The sequence below is a fragment of the Panthera pardus genome, unplaced genomic scaffold (assembly GCF_024362965.1).
Source record: "Panthera pardus isolate Hobbes unplaced genomic scaffold, ASM2436296v1 HiC_scaffold_20, whole genome shotgun sequence".
Classification (NCBI taxonomy): domain Eukaryota; kingdom Metazoa; phylum Chordata; class Mammalia; order Carnivora; family Felidae; genus Panthera; species Panthera pardus.
In genome coordinates, this window is record NW_026526766.1 from 33250629 (window position 1) to 33262732 (window position 12104).

Below are 12104 nucleotides of genomic sequence, written 5' to 3' on the forward strand. Positions count from 1 at the left end.
AGGATGATATTATCTGTGGGATTTTCATAAATGGCTTTTATGATGTTTAAGTATGTTCCTTCTATCCCGACTTTCTCGAGGGTTTTTATTAAGAAAGGATGCTATATTTTGTCAAATGCTTTTTTGCATCGATTGACAGAATCATATGGTTCTTATCTTTTCTTTGATTAATGTGATGTATCACATTGATTGATTTGTGAATATTGAACCAGCCCTCCAGCCCAGGAATGAATCCCACTTGATCATGGTGAATAATTCTTTTTATATGCTATTGAATTAGATTTGCTAGTATCTTTTTGAGAATTTTTACATCCATATTCATCAGGGATATTGGAATGTAGTTCTCTTTTTTTGCTGGGTCTCTGTCTGGTTTGGGAATCAAAGTAATGCTGGCTTTATAGAATGAGTCTGGAAGCTTTCCTTCTCTTTCTATTTTTTGGAACAGCTTGAGAAGGATAGGTATTATCTCTGTTTTATATGTCTTGTAGAATTCACCAGGGAAGCCATCTGGTCCTGGACTCTTATTTGGTGGGAGATTTTTGATAACTGATTCAATTTCTTCACTGGTTATGGGTCTGTTAAAATTTTGTATTTCTTCCTGTTTGAGTTTTGGAAGTGGGTGGGTGCTTAGGAATTTGTCCATTTCTTCCGGGTTGTCCAGTTTGTTGGCATATAATTTTTGGTAGTATTCCCTGATAATTGCTTGTATTTCTGAGGGATTGGTTGTAATAATTCCATTTTCATTCATGATTTTACCTATTTGGATTCTCTCCGTTTTCTTTTTGAGAAGCCTGGCTAGAGGTTTATCAATTTTGTTATCGGTTTCATTGATCTGCTTTACTGTTTTTTTTAGATTTTATATTGTTTAATTCTGCTCTGATCTTTATTAATTCTCTTCTTCTGTTGGGTTGGGGTATCTTTTCTATTCTGCTTCTATTTCCTTTAGGTGTGCTGTTAGATTTTATATTTGAAATTTTTCCTCTTTCTTGAGATAGGCCTGGATTGCAATGTATTTTCCTCTCAGGACTGCCTTCGCAGCAACCCAAAGCATTTGGATTGTTGTATTTTCATTTTCATTTGTTTCCCTATATTTTAAAACTTATTCTCTAATTGCCTGGTTGACCCATTCATTCTTTAGTAGGGTGTTCTTTAACCTCCATGCTTTTGGAGGTTTTCCAGACTTTTTCCTGTGGTTGATTTTAAGTTTCATAGCATTGTGATCTGAAAGTGTGCATGGTATAATCTCAAATCTTCTATACCTATTAAGGGCTGTTTTATGACCCAGTATGTGATCTATCTTGGAGAATGTTCTATGCGCACTCAAGAAGAAAGTATATTCTGTTGCTTTGGGATGCAGAGTTCTAAATATATCTGTCACGTCCATCTGATCCAATGTATCATTCAGGGCCCTTGTTTCTTTATTGATTCTCTGTCTAGATGACCCTTGTTTTAAGTGGAGTATTAGAGTGCCATGCAATTACCACATTCTTATCAATAAGGTAGCTTATGTTTGTGATTAATTGTTTTATATATTTGGGGGCTCCTGCATTCTGTGCATAGACATTTATAATTGTTAGCTCTTCCTGATGGATAGACCCTGTGATTATTATATAATGACCTTCTTCATCTCTTGTTACAGCCTTTAATTTAAAGCCTAGTTTGTCTAAGTATGGCTACTCCAGCTTTTTTTGACTTCCAGTAGCATGATAGATAGTTCTCCATCCCCTCACTTTCTATCTGAAGGTGTCCTCAGGTCTAAAATGAGTCTCTTGTAGACAGCAAATAAATGGGTATTTTTTTTTATCCATTCTCATACCCTATGTCTTTTGGTTGGAGCATTTAGTCCATTTACATTCATTGTTATTATAGGAAGATATGGGTTTAGAGTCATTTTGAAGTCTTTAGGTTTCATGCTTGTAGTGATGTCTCTGGTACTTTGTGGTTCTTGCAACATTTCACTCACAGAATCCCCCTTAGGATCTCTTATAGAGCTTGTTTAGTGGTGATGAATTCTTTCAGTTTTTGTTTGTTTTGGAAAAACTTTATCTCTCCTTCTATTCCGAATGGCAGGTTTGCTGGATAAAGGATTCTTGGCTGCATATTTTTTTTCTGTTCATCACATTGAAGATTTCCTGCCATTCCTTTCTGGCCTGCCAAGTTTCAGTAGATAGGTCTGCTACTACCCTTATGTGTCTACCTTTGTATATTAAGACCCATTTATCCCTAGCTGCTTTCAGAATTTTCTCTTTATTCTTGTATTTTGCCAGTTTCACTATGATATGTCATGCAAAAGATCAATTCAAGTTACGTCTGAAGGGAGTTCTCTGTGCCTCTTGGATTTCAATGCCTGTTTCCCTCCCCAGATCAGGGAAGTTCTCAGCTAGGATTTGTTCAAGTACACCTTCAGCCCCTTTCTCTCTTCTTCTTCTGGAATTCCTATGATACAGATATTGTTCTGTTTTATTGAATCACTTAGTTCTCTAATTCTCTCCTCGTACTCCTGGATTATTTTATCTCTCTTTTTCTCAGCTTCATCTTTTTCCATAATTTTATCTTCTAATTCACCTGTTCTCTCCTCTGCCTCTTAAATCCTCACTGTGGCTGCCTCCATTTTATTTTGCACCTCATTTATATAATTTTTCAATTCATCATGACTATTTTTATTCCCTTGATCTCTGTAGCAATAGATTCTCTGTTGTCCTCTATGCTTTTTTCAAGCCCAGTGATTAATTTTATGACTATTATACTAAATTCTTGTTCTGTTATATTTCTTAAATCAGTTTTCATCAATTCATTAGCTGTCTCTACTTCCTAGAATTTCTTTTGAGGAAAATTCTTCCGTTTTGTCATTTTGGCTAGTTTTCTGTCCCTTATGCATTTTAAAAGCTTGTTGTATGCTCTACACCTGTGAGCACTGCTATAATAAAGGAGTGTCATACACTGTCCAGGGCCTTGCCTTTTAGGAGGTGTTTTTTGGAGAATGTTACTTGCTCTCTGTTGTTATGGCTTTGGTTATTCTATTATCCTACTTGTAGTAATATTTTGGACCCTCCACCAGGTTTGCTTTGATTTTTTTCTTTGGAGTAGCCCTGTAAAGGAAAACAGACATACAGGAGACAAAAACACATAAACACACAAATAACACAAACAAACAAAAAAAACAAAAACAAAAAACTAAAGACTAAAAACAAAAAAGCCCAAAACACCAACTACAAGTAAAGAAGAGGGTGGAGGTGGTGCTGATGGAAGAGCACATACAAAGAGATAATTGACAGGAGCTGGTGTGGGGGTGGAGGATAAACATTGATTAGGCAGACAAACTGAAAGGCTTAATCCAGAAAGAGAGAAAGGAAAATAAAGAAGGAGGTGGGGAAAACAAAACAAAGGTAAAGTTACCCAGAGAAACTATATGGCTTGATTATTCCAGAGAGAGAGAAAGGAGTGTAAAGAAGGAGGTGTAAAACATGTATCAAGATAATGGATTAAATATGTCTGTTGAGATAGACCACTAACCAGAGTAATCAACCTAGGGGAGGGAAGAGATAAGAAGGAGAAATGGGGAGGCAGGGAGAATATATCTATAGATCCAGAATTGCCCTAGAGTTAATCCAGGCAATGCTGCATCACTTGTCAGGAGTCTCTGTCCACAGGGTCTGCGCCACTTAGGTGGATACGCAGTTACCCGGTGCAAAGGGGCATGGTTTGGCGTTGTCTTGACCCACCTCCCCTATGGGCCCTGGGAGTGATCCCTGAGGCCCCTCCTTGGTGGTGGTGGTGGGGGGGGGAGTGGTTGATTCCCCCAGTCTCTTCTTCACAAAGCTGGACCTGGTGGACTCAGTTTGACTCATCCTCACTGTGCTGTGGCCACAGACAGGGCAGTCTTTCTCTCTGTGCCAACTCCCCTGACCCTGTGCTTGGCTAGGATTCAAAGTCCCGCTATGTGTACTCTGGCACTGGGAAGCACCTCTCAGTGCAGTGATATGTGGTCCCAGCTGGCTTTGTCTGTGCCACAGCACTTCAGAGAGGACAGCCTTCTCCTATTGTGGACTGAGCCATTGCCCTTGCTGCAAGCTCCCCCCCCGCCCCGCCCCGGGGTGGTGAATGCAGGCAGCCTTTGTCTTTTCCCACAGCACTCCAGGGGGACGACTGCCTTTTCCTCCTGCAGACTGCCCTCAGCCCAGCCACTATGCCCAGGGGTGGCAGATGCAGGCAGGTTCTGTACTATTGCACAGTCCTTCAGGAAGGGAACCACTTTCTCCAACTGTGGACTGAGCCCCTGACCAACTACCACACCCAGGGCTGGCTCCCCTGCTCCCCAGGTGTGTGAACAGGGAGCCGGCCCCAGTCCGAAGAAAGCCCACAGTTAGAGATCGGATCCCTTTCAGTCTCAGTCCAAGGTCTTTCTCCTGTCCAGAATGATTACTTTCCATTAGTCTGTCTTCCAGATCATTAATTTGTCCCTCTGCTTCCTCTAGCCTGTTATTTATTCCATCCATTGTTGTTGTTGTTGTTGTTGTTTTAATTTCCAGTATTGTGTTCTTTATCTCTGATTGGTTCTATCTCCGTATTAAGGGTCTTAGTGATGTCTTCCACTCTTTTCTCAAGTCTAGTGAGTATCTTTATGATCATCACTTTAAATTCTCTATCATGCATATTACTTTTCTCTGTATTGGGACATTTTCTTCTGTCTCCTCATTTTGCCTAACTCTATATGTCTGTTTCTTTGTGTTAGGAACACCAGCTATAGCTCTTGCTCTTGAAAGTAGTGAGTGGAGTGCACACTTTTAACAAGTTTGCATTGGTCCTCCTCCATGTGGCACATTCTGCTGCTGCTGCTGAGAATGAGTTGGCCAGGCTGTTCTGCAAAGTGCTCAGGAAGTGGGGTTGTGCTGCTCACAAGCTGTGTGTGCCAGTCATATGGCCAGTGAGGAGACTAAGGCCAGCCAGGGCTGCTCTGCTAAGCTTGTGTGGGTGAGGGGTGCAGATTTAACAAAGCACATGTGTCTTCTGAGGAGATGGAGTATTGGTAATATTTGTGCTTGTCTTCTGGAAAAGGGGACCTATAGATCTGGGATTGAGGCAGGCCTAGCTGGAGAGGGCAGGGCATGGTGTAAGCAAGTTAGGTAGTGTACACCTGTGCCACGCTGGTTCTCACAGGTGGTCATCTGATTTTACTGGGTGAGGTGTAGGAAAATGACACCTGCCAGCACCTTTGTTCATGGAGAAGTCTCTCAGTGAACTCATATTAGTAACTCTCTCTCCTATATGCCTCAGGAGTTTTTCAAACTGCTGCCTCTAAGCTGTATCTTCCTGATTTGTTTTACTGTCTCTTTCAGGGCAGGACTCTGCTTCTTATTGCCCTCCAGGCTCTTCCAGAGCTGAGCCTACTGATTTTTAAAATTCTAAGCTTTAAGTCCTGCTGGTTGTAAGAACTCACAAAATTCGAAATTCAGTACCTCTGATTTTTAAAGCTAAATGCAGTGGGGATTCATCTTCCCCATGCAGGCTCCCTGGTGTGAGAGTTTGTTTCTCACCCATGTCTATGTCTGTACCTCTGTTTCTCCAGTAGCCAGACCTGCGGGGTTTAGCTCTCAACCATGTCTCTGCCCTTTCTATCCTCTTCAATGTGGCCTCTTATCTACATTTAATTGTGGAGTCTGTTCTGCCAGTCTTTGGTCCATTTTCTGGGTTATGTGCACTGATGTGAGTGTTATCTAGTTGTATCTGTGGGATGAGGTGAGTTTAGTTTCCTCCTATTCCACCATCTTCCCCAAAGCAAGCCTGCTTGCTAACTGCTCTTTATACTAATGGCAGATCCCCCCTCCCCTTTTCAAATCTGAAGAAATGAACATTAAACTGGAAAGAGTAGAACAGACATGGTGAAGAGATACTCGAATTTCAAGCAAGATCAGATGTGGGAGAGAACTTAGGTGTCATAAATTAGCATATTTCTTCAGAGTTGCAAAAATTACATAGCAGGATCCTGAAAGATCTTATAGATATAAAGTCAGAATCACAGTTTTGGGTAAGCCCTAATGAACAACAGTTATTTTATAAAACAAAATTGGAAAAGATAAGATTTTGGGAAGTCTGAAAAATCTGATAACACACTCCAAAAATGATCACACTATACCATCTCCCATTTATAAATGGACAAGTTTTAGTTAGATGACCATTTTCAATTCTTAGATAAATCTAAGCATAATTGATCATTCCTGAGGTAAGTAAGTGTTGTAGGATCAAGCTAAGGAAGATCCTAGTAGGCTCTTTAAAAAAAAACATGAGTGAGAATTGGAGAAGTGAACTGAAACCTGGAATAAAAACATTGACTGTAAGTAATTTAGTAAGAGTTTTTATATGAAAAGAAGCTATGGATGAATTGTATCTTTTTCTTCCTAAAACTGTACTTCAGAAAATAGATTTAAACTCTGAATGAGGTTGGCAGAAGGATGACTACTGCTCACCATTGGAATATGTAAATAGGTTTAAAAAAACCCTCTAATTTATATAGGATTCTAGCTTGAGTTTTACATCAGGAAAGATGTTTTCTTTTATTTACATAAGCCACATTTATGTGATCTTTCTCTGAACTTTTATTGTCTTCAGAGTTAATAGCATGCAATAATTAATTTTAAGTTTTACTTATGTCAACTATGTACAAAGATCAGGTTAGATATTACAGAAGATATATATGAAAGTTAATTGGGTTATCATCTTCTTGAGGTCATCAGGAGAAGGTTTTATTTCTTTGAAAGTTTAATTAGAGTTTATGAAGTAGAGAAAAAATTACAGCTAGAATTTATGGATTCTAAATAGAAGGCCAGGAAGTAAGCCATGGCTATACCATAGAGTTCATGATGGTAAGAGGAAAAGCTGGCACTGTAGGTTGAGGTCTGATTGTAAATAAGCCATAACATGGGGAAAAAATACCAATCATATATCTTATAAGAAATGTATGTCTAAAATATACAAAGACATCTTAGAAATCAGTTATAAAAATATAAATAATACAATTTTTAAAATAATCAAAGGATATGAATAGGTTTTTATCCAGGGAAGATATAAAAATGGCCAATAAAAATGGAAAGATGCTCACCAACATTAGTCATCAGGGAAATGCAAATCCAAATGACAACAGGATACCATTTCACATTCATCACAATGGCTATAAGAAAAGAGTCAGTTAATGGTAAATGTTGTCAAGTACCTCAAACACTGCTGGTGGGAATGTAAATTGGTGCAGTCACTTGGAAAATTATTTGACTGTGTGTCAAAAAGTTAAATATAGAGTTATCATTTGATTCAGCAATTACCCTTCTAGGTATATATCTAAGAGAAATGAAACATACTCAGATAAAAACTTGCATATGAATATTCATAGCAGCATTATTACTGATAGCCAAACAATGGAAATAACACAATATTCATCAACTGATGAATAAATAAACAAATTGTGGTAAATCCATTAAATGGAATGTTATTCAGCCATAAAAAGGAATGAAGTACTGAAATATGCTGCATATATGGGTGAACCTTGAAAACCTGATACTGATTAACAGAACCCAGCCACAAAGACCACATGTCATATGACTCGATTTATATAAAGGGTCCAGAATACACAAATATATACTTGTTGCTTAGGGCTAGTGAGGGGCAGAGAGAGTGTGAAGATATGGGTGTTGATAGCTAAAGGTTTTCTTTCATGGTAACAGCAATGTCCTAAAATTGTGGTGATGGTTATGCAACTGTGAATATATTAACAAGCATTGAACTGCACACTTTAAAAGGATAAATTCTGTGGATGTGAATTAGATCTCAGTGATGTGATTATCAAAAAAAAAAAAAAAAAAAACTCCAAAACTTTATAAACTTGAGTCTGAATTGTAATTATCGATATGAACTGGTAATGTATTTTATCTTTAAAAACTTTTCCTACCTCTGTACACTGTAAATGCCTAAAGGTAAAGACTAACCCAATAGCAAAGTTTACCCTTAGTGACAAGATTATGATCTCGTCCACTTACATTAAAAGGCACTTGTGTTTTTTTGAAAATGGCTGATTCCAGACATAGGACAATAAGAAATGTACAAAGTAAACCTGAAACATTCTCTAGTTATTGGAAAAGAAAGTGACTACCAAAGACTTCTGGATCATATCAAAAGAACTCAGCAGACAACCTGAATAAGCTCCCACTAGTGAAGATGAAATAACTTGAGCATTAGTTAAAACAAAAATTATGTGGATTGTATCATATCAAGTACGTTTAATTTCATGATATTAAAAGCAAATCATTGATGACTTTTGGTGATCTTTATTTATTTTTGAAAACTTCAAAAGAGAAAGAAGTGAGCATTTGTCCCCCATTCTTATATAACTGTATTTCAACAACCAAATAATTAATGAAAGGAAATTTCCCTTTGTGGAAGTATTCTAGCTAATAAGTGAAGAAGACATAACAAATATCAATATTTTGTCCCCCGCCCCCATGAATTAGTGTGTCTGAGTAATAAGCATTACTGGTTGATATCAAAAAAGAAAGATAATGATACATTATCCTGATTTACATCCTGATAAAAGCATGAAATATTACCCATGAAGGAAATGTTCCCAGAAAAGAAAAAAAAAAAGTAATCTGAATCTGATCAAGCATCTAGATTTACCTTCCAATTTATAGGAAATACAGGTAACAAAGGAACTCAGTAAATGACAACACTGGAATACAATTAGCATAATAGACTCTAGAAACCTCTACAGGATAAATGCCCTACTATCTTTAACAACATAAAGAAATAGAAGAAACAGAAACAAAAGGAGAAGGATTTAAAAGACATATCAGACATCTCAATATATGGACCTTATTTACATCTTGATATTTATAGAATTTATAAGACAAAATCAATGATATGTGAACAAATAACCTCTCTGGTTTTCTGATGATATTAAGGAACTATGGTTAATTTGCTATTATTATTATTAGATTTTATGATATGATAAATGAAGTATGAATATATTTCATATCATAATTTATTATGATTATATCTTTTATGTTTTCTAAAAGGAATTATTGTTAATTAGGTTTGGTTATTTTTTTTTATGTTTTCTAAAAGGAATCTCAATTTAGAGACACATGCTGATGATATATATCTATGATATGAAACCATCTGATATGTAGGATTTTCTTTAAAATAATTGAGGGAGTGGTGGGTAAGAACACAGTGAAACAAGCTTGTCATGTGTTAATAGTTTAGACCCCATGATAAGCAAGATGTAATTTGAAGAAAGGGAAATAAAGGAACAATCTTTGGCAGCTCTGCATCTTACCTCACAGAACCACATTTCTACTCTGCTGGGCAACAGGTTTAAGTCACTAAGCTCAACTCAGCCTAACCAAGGATGTATCAGAGCTAATGAATTAGTAATTCAAAGTCAGAATGTGTCAAAAGTTAAACTGTTTATGTTTATTTGTTTGATATGTTCAATTTATTCATTTCCCATGGGTGGCAAGGATTTTGCCTGTAGGTAACAGCAGGCAGTGGGTGTTTCAGCATCAGTGAAATTCTATTTTAAAAATTAACTGGAAATGGGAAGGGCTGACTTCATTAAAAACAAAGGAAAAGAGAATGGAGAGCACAGATTTAATGAAATGTGGAAGAGCAGAAAAAGGGAAAAAAAGAAAAAAGAAATCTCCATTTTTTATTGTAGAAGAATGTAAGCTAAGAAATAGGCCACAGTTTTCATGGGTATGAAAAAAGCCTATATGTTTAGAAAATGAGTAAGCTTACTTGATATTTAATTAGCCCTTTTCATAGGAGGATAATTTATAAAGATTGATGTTGATTTATTTCCGCAAGTCCAGGAGACATATTGGTTTTTAGTATTCTGATATTTTAATATACTGAATTATTTTTAAGTAACTAAATGCTTATACTTACATTGATGTAACTGAAAAATCATTTGACGTTTTGAAAAACCTGAATTCTTAACAATTTACGTGTTATACCATAGATGATGATTTTCAAACCAACAAAATATATTCAAAGTTTTCTGAACATATTCCTCCCTTGTTTAAAACCGTTCCAACTTATAGTCCAACTGTTATGACTTCCATTTCCTGGGCTGCTAATGAGTTTGATAATCTTTTGTCATGTGTATTTCACCAGAATTACTTTGGGCTTCTATCTGCTATATTTGTGAGGCAGGCAGAATTCTAAAATGATCTCCAAGATTCCCACACCCTGGAGTTCATGCTTTGTATAATCCCTTTGAGTGTGGGTGGGAATTATGAATGTGATTGGGCAATCACTCCCTTTTTTAGGTTACACAATAGGACAAAGGTGATGGTCATTATCATGATTACCTTATGTTACATATATTTCTGCCATAGTAGACTGGAGGGAGATGTTCCTGCTGGCTTTGAAGAATCAAGATGCCATACTGTGACATGGCCATAAGATATATTGCCAGATGGCCTTGTGATATATTGCCACATGGCTATAACTTGAGGGCAGCCTTTAGGAGCTAAGAGCGATCACTGACCAACAACAGCAAGAAAATATGGACCTGTACTATAACTATAAGGAACTGAATTCTGCCTACAGTGTGAATAATCTTGGGTGAAGACTCTAAGATCCAGATGAGAACAAAGCCCTGGCCAACACCTTGATTTCTGTCTAGTGAGACCCTGAGCAAGTCATGTCTGGACTTCTAAAGAATTCTGAAATAATAAATCAGTGTTATTTTAAACCACTGAATTTGTGCTAATGTTAAACAGCAATGAAAATGAGTATAGTTTATGTTTCCTTAGAATGAGGGAAGTGGTGTGGATGGTGGAACATTATGGAACATAGGTGTGGTTAGTGGGTTATGTGGAGTATAAGAAGAAAAGAGGAAGGGGGTTCTCAGACCTAATTCCCAGCTGTTCCCTGGGACCAACTACCTGTGTTTGCTCATAGCTAGATTCCTTCCACTTTACTCCTCTGATTTTTTTTTCCTTAAGGAAAAACCCATGTGAACCTGACTAATTCGTACTTTAAATAGTTTAACCAGATCCCTATTTAATTAGTCTCCCTGTCATACTGGACTCTGGTTCTTATTCAAGTAGGAATGACATCTGAAGGTTTTGCTTTTAAATAAAAAGTGACACTTTTATGCAATTGATATTTACCTAATTGGTTGAATAATCTTGTGTGTTGAACACTTTGTATGTATCTGCTTTTTTCCACCTTAGCACATATATGCATATCATAATACAAGATTTGGATATCATGTTAGAGGAAATAAATAAAAGCCTAGTATTGCTATTTTTTTTTGTTTCAATATTGTGATCACTAGAGACATTTACTAATACATCTTCTTACCACTAGAGAACAAAAGAGCTTATTTTCTTTCTATTCATTAATTTAACAAACAATTATTTAGTACTTATTACCCCATGGTAGACGCAACATAGGAGCATAAAAATGAATAAGAACATAGTATCTGCCTAGGACAGCAACTGGTAAGAAGGCAACTGCTTTTACCCTTAAATTCACTGACCTTAAATTCACTGCATATCATTTTGAGCTCTGGCATGTCCTCTGACTTCTCTGGGCTTCACTTCTAAAGTGTAGATGATCCCAAAGTGTCTGTCTTAAATGTGATAGTGATGGGTCAAGTTGGCAGGCAGATCAGCAGGAGACCTGGGCTGGAATTAAGATGCAGCACTAATAGAACTTCATGGAGAAGTAGAATTGAAACTATAATATTGAATTTTACTAATATTTGATGAAATTTGAGTAAAACAAAATTTTTTGAATGCTTATTACACTGTCAGAAAAAGAAAAAATTGATTATATCCAAGGTTAGAGAATATGTTGGCGAAAAAACACTCTCAAATACAATGGATAGGTGGATGATTTGACACTGCGTCATTTCTTTGAATCAGCAATTCCACTTCTAGGAATTCATTCTATAAAAATAACAAGTACTCAGATACATTCAAGGATATTTATTGCAGTGTTGACTATAATAGCTTTACGCTGGAAACAATGTCCATCAGCAAGAAACTGGCTAAATATGGGACACTAATTTAGTAGAATATCATACTGTTAGAAGAAAGAATTAG